Here is a 5287-nt window from a genome sequence, read left to right as displayed (position 1 = left end):
CTCGCGTTTCCGCGTATGTATTCCACGAGAAAACACCCCGCGTGTCATACATACGCATTTCCATGAGCTCGGGCTGAGCATGAAGCGGGAAGCTGCCTGGCATGAAGTCAATGCAAGTTGTGGGCGGGGGCAAGGCACGAGTGAGGCACTGAGGAAAAGAGAGTGCTTCTTTTGTGACCAGTTTAGCGTGACACTCAGCTTCTGTTAAGCGCTGCTTCACTTGCCAAACACTGCTGGAGCAATGATCAATCAGGCAATCAGGGCCTGATCTGGTCTCACCTAGACCCTGTGTTCTCGTTCAAATCTCATATCTCAAATCTCCTGTGTTCACGAATCATACCACTTGTAAAGGTCATGAACGACACGGTAACTCCTGTCTCTTGCCATGTGGTCGCAGGCGAGACAGACAGGCTGGATGAACTCGTTGTTCATGGACAGGAGATGAGGCGTGGCTTCGTAGAACTTCCTCCACCGGAAGTAACGCATGTAGCCCTCGTCACTCTTGTCCAAGTGCAGCAGAAAGTCCGCCAGCGACTTCGCGTCAGGGAAATCATTTATGTGAATGAACGAATCGGTTGGAATGAACTGCTCGTAGTTTTCTCTCGGCGGGCCCAAAACGACAGGCACTGTCCCCGCCACAAGGGGCCCGTTCACCTTCTCCGTGATGTAGTCTCTGTGGACTGAGTTCTCAAACGCGAGGTAAAACTTACAGCTGGCAATGGTCGGGTAATAGTCTTCATATCTGAGACGGCTGCCTGTGAAAGCCGTGCCGAAGAGGTGGATCTTAATGTGTTTGACCAGTTCTTGGTAATATCTCACTCTCACAGCGGTCCCAGTGGCTGGGGCGTTGTTGCTGACAATCCAACATACCAGCTTGTCTTTCTTGGGCAGGACAAAGTCATCTTTCATCTCTGTTTTCTTGACTATCAGCTCGTTCCTCACGGTGATGTCAGCGTCTCTCCGGTAGGTCAGCGTCAGGTTAAACAGGTTTTCCAGACCCGGTTTCTTTGCCGTGTTCCTCGGCGATTCCACGTTGTACCAAATCCACTTCTGAAAAGCCGGGCGCGGACCCGACGGCATGTTCTTCAAATGCCAATCAATATTTTTGTGATAGAAAATGACTCCCTCTGCTTCGTGGTACAGGGCTCTGTTAGCTGTCAGCACGCAGCTATCGATGTTGTAGTAAGTAGAACATTTACTGAAGTCGAACTTCACGCCAAGGGGCCAGAACCACAGCAGGACTATGGGCTTTTCATGCGACAGGGCTGCATCATCTTCCAAAGCAGCTAATGAAGAAGATGGGCAGCCAGGAGAGAGCGGCTTAAAGTAAAGAAAATGTGCAATAATTGAGCATCCAAGCCCAAAAGCAGTTATCTTCGCTAATGTCCTGTTGGAAGTTGTCATCTGTGGAGGCAAAGACAAGAGAAGCTATTGTGATGATCAGATTGCTACAACACACCAGTAAATCCTCTAAACTTTAAACAACAGACAGGTAGACTTTTATCATGTAAAAAAACATGTCATGGTAGTCAATATTGGTATTCCTTAGAGGCATTGCTTAGATCATATAAAATAATAGATATAAAATAATCAAAAAAATAATAGAATAAAACACGTTGCGCTCACCTTTCCATAGAGTAAAGGGCAGGATGTCTGTTTCCAGATATTGAACGGACCCACAGTGGCAGCTTTCTGAAACTTGAACACACTTCAATCATGAGAGACTTGTAGGGAAGGGCAGAAGCGTCATGCCCATTGTAACTGAGGGGGCAATTGCCCCCGCAGATTTTTGAGTTTTTTTTTTCATAATATTATTTCATTACTATGGATTTTATAACATGTAGTTATGATCATTCTATATAAAGAGTCAAACGTATATGTCTAATTATGTCATAGATCATACCTAACCAAAAATCACACACCTCTCCTCCCGCTGATAATGGTTTCTCCCAAAAGACGTGTTGGGTCCGTCCATCTGGCTTTCAAAGCCACCCAGCCAGCCTCACAACCATGTCACAGCACAGAGCTGACAGCAGTGTTTTTCTGCTTAACTGGTCAGTATAGTGCATCAATCCCATTTTCAAACATGTGAAAATGAAATGCTGTTAGTTAGGCACAGTTTGCATAGCAAGTTATAGTTGCCTACTTGTACCAGGCAGCTAAGGTTCGCACCAGTGTTGGGGGTAACTCATTACAAAAGTAACATATTGCATGTAATATATTAGTTTTAGCAGTAACTCAGTAATATAACTTATTACTTATAGGATTTCAGTAATATTATACCAGTTACTTTGTCAAGTAACTCAAGTCACACATTGAGTTACATTTTATTAAATCAAAGCACATATTTAAAAAAGATACAATAATTTCCTAATCAAACTGTGTGTTTTGTCATCCACAACCTAATGGGGATCCAAATAAAAAATGAAGTATAAAGAAAGAAAAAAATCTATTTTATGGTGCATTTTGTATTTTACATGCTATCCACCCAGTTATCTCAGCCTATCCCAGCATGCATTGGACAGAACCAAGCCGGTGTGAAAGGTGAAGCCAACACTTAAGTGCCTTAAACATGCATTCTTTCTAATGGCCAGCAGGGGGCCACTCTATACTGGCTGCTAAAAGAAGTCAGATTGTGACCTCAGTAAACACTTTCCTAATGAGTTCATGGCCTCAAACACCAGTTTCAAGTCTTCTTCAATACAGCATGATGTTCATTTAGTAAATTATTGTCCCATTTAGAGTAAAATAGACATTAAGCAGACTATTGTAGCCTATTCGTGTTTTCTGTGTCCATCACTATTTGTGAATGGTAAAATGGTACACTATTTTCATTACCCTTGAAAATCGAGAATTGCTGCCATCAATTGTAATGCAGTTACAGACAGTAGATTTGATCATTTTGTTTGACCTAAGCCTCATGGTAGCCTGAGATAACCCAACTGTAATTATTTACACTAAAATAAATGGGAATATTTTAGGTATTATTATTATTATTATTATTATTATTTTTATTATTGTTTTTTTTTTTGTCTGGCCCACTTGAGACCAAATTGGGTCGCATGTGGCTCATGAATTTAAAATGAGGTTGACACTGGTATACCTGTTGGCATAACAAGTCTGTGTCACAAATAGCCCTGCAACATTACCCCGAGTCAGCACTAAAACCAAGTGTAGAGTCCACACACTTTGTTTTAGCGCTGTCGCTGTGCCAGCGCTGGAGGAAGTAATGCAGTAACTTGAAGTTACTTTGATTAGTAACTGTAATATTATTACTTGTTTTGGAAATTGTAATCTGTTACACTACTCATTACTGGGGAGTGGGGAAAGTAATATATTATGTAATATATTACTCAGAGAAACTCAGAGAATCCCTCAGTCTTATTAGCATTTGGCTGAGCCCCCTTATTGCATGATGTCTTTAAAAAAAAACATTGACAATACTATTGCAAATGTCAAAAATCACATCCATACAACTTCCAAATATATCTCCTTACTGTTATTAATGTAATAGCATAATAATTACATGTGTATCTCAAATCTTTTCTCATTTCTTCATATTAGAATATTTCTGTTTTCCGTTGTTCCAGACTATTACCCACACCAGGGGCAAATCTCCAGAGCACAGCACCAGCAGCAATACAACCGTTAATAGGTCATCAATGACTATGATGATCTTTTGACTGGCAGGCAATTAGAAATATATATTTTTCTTTTATTATTAATAGGCAGTAGTATTAACATATAATTGAATCCTTTCCCTCCTCCACGTAAAAAATAATTTGCATTTTTGCCTGTGCATTTTGCATTAATTTGCTGAGGTCCCCTTAGCGCCCCCTGGCTGTGGCACTCACTTTGAAAACCACTGCATGACTTGTCCCTCTCTCCATATCTTGGGATTTTGATATTTCATGTAGCCTTCATGTTCAGTATGCCCATTCACTGCTTATTTATTGGCATAGTTTTTCTTTTTTTCCCCTTTCTTGTGTCTGTGCTGTTATTGAAAGAAATGAAAGTAACTGTCTCTGTGTCACTACTCTGGTCATTTAAAGTCGAGCTGAACCCAAAAATGACTTATTTTCTTTTAGTTCAAATACCTGGGTATGCAGTGCACCTATTTAATAATGTATGCAAACAAAATCACAAAAATCTAATTTCTTTAGTTTTTCACACTTTTTTAGATCAAAAGTTCATTTTTCAAGATTTCATTGATAAGAGTAATGTACAGTTTGCTGACGTCACCTAGTACTATCAAATTTCTACCCCATTTCAACCAATCATATCATGACATGCAGCTGTCAATCAAATCTTCATTTCAGGATAATTTTTCTCTTCCAAATGAAGTAGAAAATGGCGCCTAGTGCCTGTCATCTGGCAGAATTCCTATCCCATAAACTAACTACTAACTTGGCCAATTGTTAGAAACATGAACAAAAAACAAAAACTATAATCTCTAAGAATGCAAAGAAATGTAACTGGCTCGTTAAAACGCGCATTCCAGGGATATCGAATTTACAGAAATAGCGTAAAAGGCGCGCGCTTGAGAGCGTGGTTGTCAGGGGTCTGCCCTCGGAGATTCCAGGCGGGTGGGCAGCACCCATGCATCGGATTGTCCGCTCGCTCCGCACGAAGCAGCTGGCTGCCTGATACTCCACGGATCCCACTCGCGTAGCACGACAACATGCTGAATCCCACTCGATTTGGGGGTGGAACACGCCATGATTGACCAATGCCAAAGCCAGTCGACAGAATTGTCAAATCAAATCATCGACATGATACTATGACCCACCTCTCAATTTGTCATCTCAGACAAATATGTTTTCAGTCTGAAACGGACTGCGACGCACGTGACGAACGGGTTCAGTTCGACTTTAACTTTTAATGAGAGCGTATTTTATTAATTTGCTCCAATTAATTTAAATGGGGCAATTAGGATTGACATTTTAATAAACAGTGGAGGCCCCACTGTGGTAAGGCTGCAGTCACACTATGCTCTGTCTATATCCTGGGAAAGCAGGCACACACACGCACGCACACGTGCACGCGCACACACACACACACACACACACACACACACACACACACACACACACACACACACACACACACACACACCTTTTTTGCTCAGATCCCTGTTTTGCTCACAGTAATGCAAAGGGACATGGATGGAAGCCCATTTACTTGGGCTGCTAGTGACATCTGCTGGTTGACAGAAGGAAATACAGCAATATGATGCCTTCCTGAATCAATTAGTCCTAGGGGTTTCAATAAATTGTTTTAATTCAGT

General features: G+C 41.4%; 1 pseudogene across 1 annotated transcript; it reads right to left on the bottom strand.

Moving 5' to 3' along the window:
* Positions 1-327: 327 nt before the first annotated feature.
* On the bottom strand, positions 328-1750 carry LOC310786197 (4-galactosyl-N-acetylglucosaminide 3-alpha-L-fucosyltransferase 9 pseudogene; annotated as a pseudogene). The gene is made up of 2 exons: positions 1726-1750; positions 328-1286 (listed from the first exon to the last, which is right to left on the bottom strand). The product of its transcript is annotated as a 4-galactosyl-N-acetylglucosaminide 3-alpha-L-fucosyltransferase 9 pseudogene (transcript).
* Positions 1751-5287: the final 3537 nt, after the last annotated feature.

Source organism: Poromitra crassiceps, assembly GCF_964638095.1.
Source record: "Poromitra crassiceps genome assembly, chromosome: 12".
NCBI lineage: Eukaryota > Metazoa > Chordata > Actinopteri > Beryciformes > Melamphaidae > Poromitra > Poromitra crassiceps.
Note: the sequence above shows the minus strand (reverse complement) of the source record. Positions and strands in the feature narration are given on the sequence as shown.